The 12500-nt window shown below is 38.2% G+C and overlaps 2 protein-coding genes across 4 annotated transcripts in view; one reads left to right on the forward strand and one right to left on the reverse strand.

Moving 5' to 3' along the window:
* LOC115226092 (mRNA (2'-O-methyladenosine-N(6)-)-methyltransferase) overlaps nucleotides 1–2768 on the reverse strand; it is an 80420-nt gene extending 77652 nt beyond the window's left edge. Inside the window, exon 1 of the mRNA XM_029797071.2 lies at nucleotides 2385–2768. The gene's annotated coding sequence lies outside the window, so the exon portion shown is untranslated. The remainder of the gene's footprint in view (nucleotides 1–2384) is intronic.
* Nucleotides 2769–2865: 97 nt separating this feature from the next.
* Nucleotides 2866–12500, forward strand: part of LOC115226093 (UPF0489 protein C5orf22 homolog) — a 52083-nt gene continuing 42448 nt past the window's right edge. For 2 of the 3 annotated variants that reach the window (XM_029797072.2, XM_029797073.2), the window contains exons 1-2: nucleotides 3049–3110; nucleotides 11212–11303. The gene's annotated coding sequence lies outside the window, so the exon portion shown is untranslated. Of the gene's footprint in view, nucleotides 2940–3048; nucleotides 3111–11211; nucleotides 11304–12500 lie in introns of those variants that run through there. The other variant, XM_036514872.1, reaches the window with a different exon arrangement.

Genomic DNA, 12500 nt, shown 5'->3' on the forward strand with positions numbered 1-12500 from the left:
ATATTTAAAAGGAAGGTATATTATGATGTGTGTGTGTTGTATATATATATATATACTTTAAAGCATTGACTTAAACGTCGATATTCACATAAAAAAGTGCGTGCTACCTGTTTTTATGCTTGTAAAATAGTGTGTGATATATATATATATATATATATATATATATATATATATAAGGACACATACGTTTATTAAATCGTATATGAAAATACAAACATTCGAATGTTAGTATGCAGTGAAAACAGTCTCTATATATATATATATATATATATATATAGTTATATATATATATATATATGTATGTATGTATATGTGTATATAAACTAGCGCTGACATGGAAAATAGGTCTGTGAGTAAATAACGGTTATGAGTCAGTGAGGGTGGGTGTGTGTGTATATGTCTATAGTCAACACACACATATGTGTGGTATGTGTGTCAATCCAATTTTGAAAACTGTAGATCGATCGTCCATAGAGAACGAAGTATCAAGTGATTGGTTTTTTTATTCTTGGTTAACTGATGCGCATGTATGTGTGTATATATATATATATATATATATATAATATATTTATATATACACAAACATATGCGTATGCACACACACACATATATTTACGTGTATAATATATAATATATATATATATACATACACACACACACCCACCCAATAGTCGAAATATATGTGTGTTTATATGCATATATAAATTTAGTTTGTATACATTCACAAATATATATGGGATTAATATACATTCTGCCACGCACACACAACTATATAAACATATATAGTATAATTTTGAATTATATATTATACATATAAACAGCAGAATACACACATTATATACACACACACAATATATTATATATATATATATAATATATATATATATATATATATATAGATGCGTCGAGAGAAGTGAGGTAATTAATTTCAAAAACAGAATGTGGTTGACAGGACATTATACACATAGATATACACACACATCTATATACGTAAATGTGTGCTCACATACACACAGTTAAATAGATATAGACACAGGCATATAAATATATACGCACACATATTTATACGTAAGTATGTGTGCACATATATAGATATATAAATATATATATATATAGATAAATAGATAGATGGATATAAACAAAAACATGACATAAAGGTTTGTATATAAATACACACCACAGATATGTACATACACATATCTACACATTTGTTTATGTGCATAAATACATATAAATATATATATAAACACACACATATATATATATAGACCACATATATATATTACAATATATATATATATATAGACACATATATATATACAGACATATATATATATATATATAGACACATATATATATACAGACACATATATATATACAGACACATATATATATACAGACTCATATATATATACAGACTCATATATATATACAGACACACATATATATACAGACACACATATATATATATACAGACCACAATATATTAGATACAGACACATATATATATATATCTACGACATATATATATAATATATACAGACATATTATATATATATACAGACATATATATATACAGACACATATATATATATATACAGACACATATATATATATACAGACACATATATATATATACAGCACATATATATATATATACAGACAATATATATATTATATACACACATATATATATATATACAGACATATATATATATATTAATAGACACAATATATATATAACAACACATATATATATATATATACAGACACATTATATATATATACAGACACTATATTTATATATAGACACATATATATATATAACTCATATATATATATAACACATATATATATATAGACTCAATATATATATAGAACTCATATATATATATAGACTCATATATATATATAGACTCATATATATATATAGACTCATATATATATATATAGACTCATATATATATATATAGACTCATATATATATATATAGACTCATATATATAGACACATATTATATATAATATAGACATATATATATATATATATATATATATACAGACACATATATATATATATATATATATATATACAGACACATATATATATATATACAGACACATATATATATATATATACAGACACATATATATATATAATACAGACACATATATATATATATACAGACACATATATATATACAGACACACATATATATATATACAGGCACATTATATATATACAGAGATATATGTGAACGTATATACACACACAGATATAGGCCCGTCCCCGCCACTGCCTCCACCGTTTGTCAAGCAATTTTTTTTTTCCACCGAGGGTAAACAACAGCAACAACAGTAGGAACAACAAGAAGCAGCACTGACCTGTATGCAAGGTAAAGAAACGACCACAAGAATATCGCCGTCCTTAATCCATGAAGCCAGCGAGAGAGTGTATATAGTAATAATATGTGTGTTGTATATCAGCCATGCTGGAACTGGAGGGGAGAAGATGAGATAAAAGGAGGAGGGGAGAAGGACAAAGACTCAAAGACGGAGGGTGGGGGACAGGCAATATATATACATATAAATAAAAATAGATATCGGGTATATATCTGTTTATGTATATCGATAAGAACCCCTAAAATACTATCCTTTATAAAAAATAAAGGAAATAAAAAATAAATAAAAATTATATGTTTATATATATGTGTGTGTGCGTGTGTGTGTATTTATATATATGTACGTATATATATATAAATACACAATTAACTTAGCCAGCCTGCCTGTCTGTCTGCCTGCTTGGGGTTGTTACCAAAAATAGGAACCGGTTCATGGGTTTCGTTGAAGACGAAAAGAAGGAGTCCGTCGATATTGTCGATTTGCATGGCATTGTAAAGACGAGCAGAAAAAACAAATGTGTCTCTCAATCTCTCCCTGGTTGGTGTCTTGATCGTGGTCGTTGCTGTCGTCGTTCAGGATGTTTTGTTTGCAAGTTGATACTGTATTATTAGTGTTGTTTTTTCGTTCCTGCTCTTTTTCCCTTTCCCCCCTCGCACTTCGTCTATGACCTCTTTCTGTCTCTCTCTCTACCAGTCGACCAGTTCGCAAGTAAGTTTGTTTGTTTTTTGAATTTTTACGAACCGTGGCGAACCAGTTGCTTTCTGCTTAGGTTCGGATAAAATACAAGCCTTAACTGCCGACCGAGCAAAATTGTTGCCATGGCTATTGGCGCCGGCGAAACGACGTGAAAATTCTCACACTGCTCTGTCGTCGAGTCGTTCCGCCGTGCGCTTCGTATGCCCAGCGCCACAATGGCTTTCACTAAACACTCACTAGGTGAACGTTTTCAAGCCAATAAAAGCAACTTGGGCGACCCTTAAGACGGGCTAAAATATACAAAATAGGCAACATTGGTCCTTAATCTACCTTACTATGACAGAAAGGGGTCAGTTAAAGGGCTGCAAACGGCAGAGAAACGGGTTCGCAAATTGCCCAACGTAACGTACGTGGCATAGATAGACATGGTTGATATTTGGGGTTGCCAATTTGTACAGCACGGAGCTCAGTTGAAAAAGGAAAAAAGACAAACCTCGCTTCGCCTCATTCTCGCCTTCACTCACTCACTCTCTCTATTTCCCTCTTTCCTATCTATCTATCTATCTATCTTTATCACTTACTCCGTCTTATTCTCTTTCTCTCTATTCTCTCTCTATCTCTCTTATTTTTGTCTCTCTTTACCGTTCACTCAATCTTATTTCCTCTCTATATCTCTTTTCTCTCTCTCTCTTCTGTTTCTGTCTATCTTTACTACTCCCTCTCTCTTATTCTTGCTGTCTCTCTCTCTTTCGTTTCTGTCTATCTTTACCACTCACTCATATTATCTCTCTGTCTTTATCCCCCTCTCTTTGTATCACTTTGTCTCTACCACTCATTCACTCTTATTATCTCTCTGTCTACTCTCTCTCTCTCTCTCTCTCTCTTCTTCTTATCACTATCTTTCTGTCTTTTTATATCATACACCCTCTCTCTCTCACCAGAAGTGCTTTTTACCAAATTACGTCTTATCTGTATGTATGTGTGTATGTATATATATATACATACATACATACATACATATATATATATATACATACATACATACATACATATATATATATATACATACATACATACATACATATATATATATATACATACATACATACATACATATATATATATAATACATACATACATACATACATACATATATATATATACATACAATACATACATACATACATACATACATATATATATATACATCATACATACATACATATATATATATTATATCTACATACATACATACATACATACATATATATATATATACATACATATATATATACATATGTATATATATATAATTTTAGCGGAAGACGTTACAAAGTGACTCAAGACACGAGAATTCCGAGTATTGGCGCTTATCAAACTCTGCAAGTCACGAAACTTTCGTGTCTTGGTTGTGTGGTAACAAACTTGCTTACCAACCACATGGTTCCGGGTTCAGTCCCACTGCGTAGCACCTTGGGCACTTGTCTTCTACTATAGCCTCGGGCCGACGAAAGCCTTGAGAGTGGATTTCGTAGACGGAAACTGAAAGAAGCCCGTCGTCATATATATATATATATATATATATGTATATCGTTACTTTTCGTAAAAAGCCTTTACTTTTTTTGACTTCCAATATGCATTTTTACCTTTTTTCTTCTTACTTTCCCCTTACATTTCCACCTGTAGTTTCTTTTTTTTTTTTGTTGTAACATATTTCTATTATATATGTGTGTGTTTTGTCCCTCCACCATCGCTTGACCACCGATGCTGGTGTGTTTACGTCCCTGTAACTTAGCGGTTCAGTATAAGAAGCCGATATAATAAGCACCAGGCTTACAAAGAATAAGTCTTGGGGTTGATTTGTTCAAATGAAGTGGTGCTCCAGCATGGCCGCAGTCAAATGACTGAAACAAGTAAAAAAAATAAAAGAATACACACACACTTATACATATATGTACACTCATATATACATATAAATGTGTATACACAGACATATTACATGCAAACACACATATTTCTGTGTTAGATGTTGAGAAACCAACTAAGGGATAGTACCTATCCAATATACTGCTGGTAGTGTACCCAATCTTTCATACTCAAGTACCAGTTATTGCATGGCAATCTTGCAATTGGGTGTTGTGTATGGGCCGGAGTAAGAATTGGTTAACTCTTGATTTATGCGGCAAATAAGAAAGTGAAATATATATATAAGCCTTGTTTTTTTCTGTTGAAGAGTGTAGGCTCGAAACATAAAAGACTTGTTTTATTTCTATTCCTGAGCGCCATACTAATACATTTGTTTGTTTGTACTCCACCTGCCTTCGTCTTTTGTTTATTTTCGTAAACCTTCCCGTTATATTAACTATATATATATAGTTAATCCAAACAAGAAAGCACAAAAAAACACAACAACGCGAGGACGTGGAACAAATATAGTATCATTGGATGCTCAGGAAAGAAGGAGGGTTTAACGTTTCGAGCGGAGCTCTTCATCGGAAACATAGGAGAAGGGAAAACAGAGGGAAAAAAAATCGCCAACGGTACACAGGCAGTCAATGGGAAGGTTTACGAAAATAAACAAAAGACGAAGGCAGGTGGAGTACAAACAAACAAATGTATTAGTATGCCGCTCAGGAATAGAAATAGAAAAAGTCTTTTATGTTTTGAGCTTACGCTCTTCGACAGAAAGATACACAGAAAAAAACAAGGAGAGAAAAAAAATGCGTGTAGGAGCTAACGATCTATCATGGCATATATATATATATATAATATATATATGCATGTGTATATTAAAAGGGTTAAAAAACCACTAGGTGGTCAGCCGTATGCTAGAAATAGATCACCTACGATCAAACTACAAAGAAAAGAATGTTCTCTAGAGGAAAATTCAGCGGACACCAGGACAATATGCGGGCAAGACAGATGAAAATTATATAAAAAACCAGAATTTTGGTTTTTTATATACAGCTGACCACATAGTGGTTTTTTAGCCCTTTAAATATACACATGTATTAGAATTTTCTCTGATTTTTCAGATTTTTGTATGCTAGGCTACTGGTTTTAAATTGATATTAATTAAATTAATATTCAATTTATCTCCCTCATTACTTAAATACATACATACATCATCATCATCATCATCGTTTAGCGTCCGCTTTCCATGCTAGCATGGGTTGGACGGGTCAACTGGGGTCTGTGAAGCTGGAAGGCTTCGTCAGGCCCAGTCAGATCTGGCAGTGTTTCTACGGCTGGATGCCCTTCCTAACGCCAACCACTCCGCGAGTGTAGTGGGTGTTTTTTACGTGCCACCTGCACAGGTGCCAGACAGAGCTGGCGAACGGCCACGAACGGATGGTGCTTTTACGTGCCACCGACATGGGGCCAGACAGAGCTGGCAACCGGCCACGAACGGACGGTGCTTTTACATATATATATATATATACATATATATATATATATATATATATATATATATATAATATATATATGCATAAGTACACCCATACTCTTTTATTCTTTTACTTGTTTCAGTCATTTGACTGTGGCCATGCTGGAGCACTGCCTTTAGTCAAGCAAATCAACCCTTTGTAAGCCTGGTACTTATTATATCAGTCTCTTTTACTGAACCGTTAAGTTACAGGGACGTAAACACACCTGCATCAGTTGTCAAGCAAAGGTGAGGAACAAACACACAAACACATACATATATATATCATCATCATCATCGTTTAACGTCCGTTTTCCATGCTAGCATGAGTTGGACGGTTCGACCGGGGTCTGGAAAGCCAGGAGGCGGCACCAGGCTCCAGTCTGATCTGGTAGGGTTTCTACAGCTGTATGCCCTTCCTAACGCCAACCACTCTGTGAGTATAGTGGGTGCTTTTTATGTGCCACCGGCACAGGGGCCAGAGGAGGCTGGCAAATGGCAACAATCGGTTGGTGCTTTTTACGTGTCACTGGCAGGGACGCCAATCAAGGTGACGCTGGCATCGGCCACGTTCGGATGGTGCTTTTTACGTGCCACCGGCACGGGTATCACAACTACAATATCCATTTGATTTTTATTTTGATGTTGATGTACTTGACTCAACAGGTCTCCTCAAGCACAGCCGGTCACCCTATGAACCAAGGTTTGCACAGCAGGCTGTCCTGCGAGCCATGAACTCACAGCATATCTCCTGCGGTCTCGGTCTTTCGTCATTGCCTCTGTGAAGCAATATATATATATGACTGCGAAGACCCGACAATTAACATGAGTTAATGGCTGTTTCCTGCACCAGCTTCACGTAGAAGCCCCAACCTATCCAAAGTATCTTGGATCGCAGGATGGCCTGCTGAGATAAACTTGGATTGTAGGACGACCTGCTGTGCTTGAGGAGACCTATAGTCAGATACCATGTCCAGAATGGAGGACATAGGCAGTCATATCCTGTCACAATTCTCTGTTCTTTGTTTTCTGTGTTCCACTTACAGATGTTTAATGCTTCTCTCTCCCCACCAGTTCGTCAAGCTTGACATCCATACCTATGTCTTTATTGCCCACAAGGGGCCGAACATAGAGGGGAAAAACAAGGACAGACAAACGGATCGAGTTGATTGCATCGACCCCAGTGCGTAACTGGTGCTTAATTTATCGACCCCGAAAGGATGAAAGGCAAAGTCGACCTCGGCGGAATTTGAACTCAGAACATAACGGCAGACGAAATACCTATTTCTTTATTACCCACAAGGGGCTAAACACAGAGCGGACAAACAAGAACAGACATAGGTATTAAGTCGATTACATCGACCCCAGTGCGTAACTGGTACCTAATTTATCGACCCCAAAAAGATGAAAGGCAAAGTCGACCTCAGCGGAATTTGAACTCAGAACGTAACGGCAGACGAAATACCTATTTCTTTATTACCCACAAGGGGCTAAACACAGAGCGGACAAACAAGAACAGACATAGGTATTAAGTCGATGACATCGACCCCAGTGCGTAACTGGTACTTAATTTATCAACCCCGAAAGGATGAAAGGCAAAGTCGACCTCGGCGGAATTTGAACTCACAACGTAATGCAGACAAAATACCGCTAAGCATTTCGCCCGGCGTGCTAACATTTCTGCCAGCTTGCCGCCTTGACATCCATACCATTCTTCTCCTTCTCTGTTTCTTTTACCTTCAACCTTTCTGGTCTTCACTAAATTCTTCAGGCCCTTTTTCTTCATCACAAAAAATTTCAGTTCTTTTGTTTTTTTCGGCCTGTAGGAGTTGTTGTTGCTGTTGTTGTAGTCATTTGTCATCATGAATGTGAAAGACCAGTCTAAATTACCCATCTCATGAGGCAGTTTCCTAATTAACACAGCTCATTTCATCACTTCTTCATTAGGCACTTTGTCTGTCCATTCTGGCAGAAATGTTAGCATGCTGGGCGAAATGCTTATCGGTATTTCGTCTGCCTTTACGTTCTGAGTTCAAATTCCGCCAAGGTCAATTTTGCCTTTCATCATTTCGGAGTTCATAAATTAAGTATCAGTTGTGTACTGGGGTCGATCAAGTCAACTGGCCCCCTTCCCGAAAATTTTGGGTCTTGTGCCACAGTGCTCTCTCCTCTCTCCTCTGTAACACTTCCACTTCTTCCTGATGGTTAATGGTTCTTTCTTGCAACCAGTCCATCATGCTTGACATCTATACCATCCTTGTCCTTCCCCTGCTTCCCCTTAGCCTAGGCATGGGGTTTTAACAGCCTGGGGATGGGGCTTTAAAAGCCTAACTCCCACATATCCTCTGCATGTCATAAAAGGTGACTGAAAGGGGAACCACAGCAACAACAGGGGGCCTGGATGTTGTTTGGTTGGCACCAATGGGATCATTAAAAGTTGCATACCCCCAAGGATGTTGCTGCAGTCGGGCAGGTTTCGACCTCCTTTGCATCGGCCTAGGCATTCCCTGCACCAAGCAGCAGCACAAGTATTTTGGTGGGTGATCCTTGAGTGATGGACAATGGCAGAACTTGATCAAGAGAAAGGTGTTCTGGTAACCCTTGATGCCGCCATCATGCTGCGATGAAGAAGGCAATGAGAAACCATTTCGCTACATTACAATTGCCAAGAACAACCATGGATATTGCAATTCAGTGCTGGAAGGGCACTTGTCTGTCTAATACATATATATATATATATATATATATATATATATATAAATCGAAATCGAAATCTTTCAACATCAATGGAAATTGTAGCTGAGATACCAGTGCCGGTGGCACATAAGAGAACCATCCGAATGTGGCCGTTGCCAGTGCCTCCCCAACTGGCCTCCGTGCCGGTGGCACGAAAAAGCACCATCCGATCATGGCCGTTTGCCAGCCTCTCCTGGCACCTGTGCAGGTGGCACAATTAAAAGCACCCACTACACTCTCGGAGTGGTTGACGTTAGGAAGGGCATCCAGCTGTAGAAACACTGCCAGATCAGACTGGGCCTGGTGCAGCCTCCTGGCTTCCCAGACTCCAGTTGAACCATCCAACCCATGCTAGCATGGAAAACGGACGTTAAACGATGATGATGATATATAAAGTTAATCCAAACAAGAAAGCACAAAAAAACACAACAACGCGAGGACGTGGAACAAATACAGTATTATTGGACGCTCAGGAAAGAAGGAGGGTTTAACGTTTCGAGCGGAGTTCTTCGTCGGAAACATAGGAGAAGGAAAGACGGAGGCAGGTGGAGTACAAACAAACAAATGTATTAGTATGGCGCTCGGGAATAGAAATAGAACAAGTCTTTTACGTTTCAAGCCTACGCTCTTTGACAGAAAGATACACAGAAAAAAACAAGGAGAGAAAAAAAATGTGTGTAGGAGCTAACGATCTATCATGGCATATATATATATATATATACGTTTTTTTTTCTCTGTCTTCCCTTCTCTGGGCCTGGTGCAGCCTCCTGGCTTCCCAGATCCCAGTTGAACCGTCCAACCCATGCTAGTATGGAAAGCGAACGTTAAACGATGATGATGATGATGATATACACAGAAAAATATAAGGAGGTGCTAAAAGGTTCTTGGCTCTAAGAGCATTGTGAAAGGTTTGGTTGGAGGCCCAATCTTCCTTCTGAGTTCTTTTACAGGGTTTAGAAAAACTGAAGGACGGCTGCAATAAGTGTGTGCATCTGAGTGGGGAATATGTTGAATAAAATCGTTATTAACTGATCCTTCTGTATTTTCTTTTCCCCAGTGCCGGGAACTTTTCAAACCCCACATACCTGTTTTTATGAGCTGCTAATAGTTTCATATGTTGAGAAATACCTCAAACAAATTCATCAGGCACAAACCACATAAAATGGACTAAAACTTGAATTAGAGAAGAAACACAAACCGTTGAGAAGGAAGCATATAGAAAATGTGGGGCTTCTTTCAGTTTCCATCTACCAAATCCACTCTCAAGGCTTTGGCTGGCCCAAGGCTATAGTTTGCCTCAGGTACTATGAAATGGGACTGAACCTGGAACCATGTGGTTGGCAAGCAAACTTTTTACCACAGATTTATATAAGAAAGTAAATGTAAAATTTTCTTAAATTTTCTATAGGCGCAGGAGTAGCTGTGTGGTAAGTAGCTTGCTTACCAACCACATGGTTCCGGGTTCAGTCCCACTGCGTGGCACCTTGGGCAAGTGTCTTCTGCTATAGCCTCTGGCCGACCAATGCCTTGTGAGTGGATTTGGTTGATGGAAACTGAAAGAAGCCTGTCGTATATATGTATATATGTATAATATATATGTATGTTTGTGTGTCTGTGTTTGTCCCCCTAGCATTGCTTGACAACTGATGCTGGTGTGTTTGCATTCCCCATAACTTAGCGGTTCGGCAAAAGAGACCGATAGAATAAGTACTGGGCTTACAAAGAATAAGTCCCAGGGTCGAGTTGCTCGACTAAAGGCGGTGCTCCAGCATGGCTGCAGTCAAATGAGTGAAACAAGTAAAAGAGTAAAGTGTTTTTAAAACACCCTAAAATATCCTTCTTTTTTCCAAGACAAACAGAGAGCAATTTAAAAGATTTGACTGCTGTTTCTTTTTTCAGATCAAGCTATTACTACATTGAAATTCCTTTGTTTTTGTTTTTGGCCTGTAGGAGTTGTTGTTGCTGTTGTTGTAGTCATTTGTCATCATGAATGTGAAAGACCAGTCTAAATTACCCATCTTTGTCGTTGATGATCATAACAGGTAAGTCAGCATTTTTCTGACATGATGACGTAACTGTCTGCGCTTATATGTCCATAGCCTGCACCATATGGACATTGTGGAGGCGCAATGGCCCAGTGGTTAGGGCAGCGGACTCGCGGTCGTAGGATCGCGGTTTTGATTCTCAGACCGGACGTTGTGAGTGTTTATTGAGCGAAAACACCTAAAGCTCCAAGAGGCTCCGGCAGGGGATGGTGGTGATCCCTGCTGTAATCTTTCACCACAACTTTCTCTCACTCTTACTTCCTGTTTCTGTTGTACCTGTATTTCAAAGGGCCGGCCTTGTCACTCTCTGTGTCACGCTGAATATCCCCGAGAACTACGTTAAGGGTACACGTGTCTGTGGAGTGCTCAGCCACTTACACGTTAATTTCACGAGCAGGCTGTTCCGTTGATTCGGATCAACCGGAACCCTCGTCGTCATAACCGACGGAGTGCTTCCATTTCAAAGGGCCGGCCTTGTCACTCTCTGTGTCACGCTGAATATCCCCGAGAACTACGTTAAGGGTACACATGTCTGTGGAGTGCTCAGCCACTTACACGTTAATTTCACGAGCAGGCTGTTCCGTTGATTCGGATCAACCGGAACCCTCGTCGTCGTAACCGATGGAGTGCTTCAATTTCAAAGGGCCGGCCTTGTCACTCTCTGTGTCACGCTGAATATCCCCGAGAACTACGTTACGGGTACACGTGTCTGTGGAGTGCTCAGCCACTTACACGGTAATTTCACGAGCAGGCTATTCCATTGATTCGGATCAACCAGAACCCTTGTCGTCGTAACCGACGGAGTGCTTCCATCCATATGGACATTCTAACAACTCCTTTTCTGCATATCAAGCAGGGCCATCTTGTAATATGTCCCTCTTTCAGCTAACTGGGACTTTGGTCTTTGCTAAATTAACCCTTAGGCCCTTTGATTCCAGTTGTGGCTTCCACACCTGAAATTTCTTCGTTAGTTCTAATTAAGATTCAGCCATGATAGATATTGTTTTGTTCATTTATTTGTCTCAGTCATTTGACTGCGGCCATGCTGGAGCACCGCCTTCAGTCGAACAAATCAACCCCAGGACTTATTCTTTGTAAGCTTAGTACTTATTCTATTGGTCTCTTTTGCCGAACCGCTATGTTACTGGGACATAAACACAGGATTGTCAAGTGATGGAGGTGGGGACAAACACA

Source organism: Octopus sinensis, linkage group LG29 (assembly GCF_006345805.1).
Source record: "Octopus sinensis linkage group LG29, ASM634580v1, whole genome shotgun sequence".
NCBI classification, from domain to species: domain Eukaryota; kingdom Metazoa; phylum Mollusca; class Cephalopoda; order Octopoda; family Octopodidae; genus Octopus; species Octopus sinensis.